Genomic DNA, 1,384 nt, shown 5'->3' on the forward strand with positions numbered 1-1,384 from the left:
TGGTGCATTTAGAATGGATATTTATCCAATTCTACTTGAAATACTCCTCTTGAGTCTTTTACCCCTAGGCACCTCCAAATTACCTAACTGCCCTTGGGACCTAAATTTGGCCAAAATTCCCAAATTTTGCCAAAATACCCTAAACTAATTAAAACTCATTCCAAACACTTTGAATATATTCAAATTTGCCAAAACTAACAAAAATGACCAAATTACCAAAATACCCTCCATGGCTCAAAAAAAAAAATCCAAAAATTCCCGAAAAATCCCAGTAAATCCAAAATATTCCAAATTTCATTTTGTACAGCTACACCATGGTCCAATTTTGTCAATTTTACCACCTTTGACAAAAACCCCCAATTAGCCCCAATATTGGTTAACACCCCAAATCTCAACAATTGAATGCCCTAAACCTCAAATTGGCATCCAATTTTTGTTGAAAATACTTTTTGAGGTCATTTTTGACCAAACACAACAATCAATTTGAGCTTAGTCCAAAGCTAGCTCAAATTTGACCCAAATTAGCCCCATATGCCTAATTTGGGTCTAAATACAAATATTATCAAACTCCACCAAATTCACTACCAAATTGATTTCAAAATGACTTTCATCATTCATGAAAGTTGTTCATCATGATGTTTTACACCAAAAAAATAATCAATTTGGACTTAGCCCATGGCTAGCCCAAGTTTGACCCAAACTTAGCCCAACATGCTTAAACATGCTTAATTTAGGTCTAAATCCAAACCCATCAAAACCCATCCAAATTGACCACCAAATCAACCTCAAAACAATTTTCTTCCTTAAGGAAAATTGTTCATCATGATGTTTTACACCAAATATAAAAATCAATTTGGACTTAGCCCATGGCTAGCCCAAGTTTGACCCAAACTTAGCCCAACATGCTTAAAATGGGTCAAAAATAAAAAATCCACTAAATTGATTAACCAATTGACCTCAAAATGACTTTCACCCTTCATGAAAGTTGATCCTCATGGTATCCTACACCAAATGCCATATTTAATTGGGCGAATGGGCATGCTTAACCTAGTCCAAACAAAATATTTGGTCAAATGCACCTTTTTGGACTTATGGTCAAATCCAAATCAATTGAGCTTGGTATGGTCAAATGAGCCTTGCCCTAACTCATCTTAGACCCTAGGGTTGAGTTTAAAGCCAGGAACAAACCCATGGTTAAGCTTGATATTCATCGCTTGGGTAAATTTTTGAAAAAAATTCTTAAAGGGATAATAAAGAGGTTAAATCAAGGTACTTGCCATAACACATGTCCATACCCTATGATGCCATTTTTACTGAGCATCATAAGCTTTAACCATGATCCAACCCTTGGTTAGCCACCTTAACCCAAGATAAAATCCAAAAA

Source organism: Phalaenopsis equestris, unplaced genomic scaffold (assembly GCF_001263595.1).
Source record: "Phalaenopsis equestris unplaced genomic scaffold, ASM126359v1 Scaffold231628, whole genome shotgun sequence".
NCBI classification, from domain to species: Eukaryota; Viridiplantae; Streptophyta; class Magnoliopsida; order Asparagales; family Orchidaceae; genus Phalaenopsis; species Phalaenopsis equestris.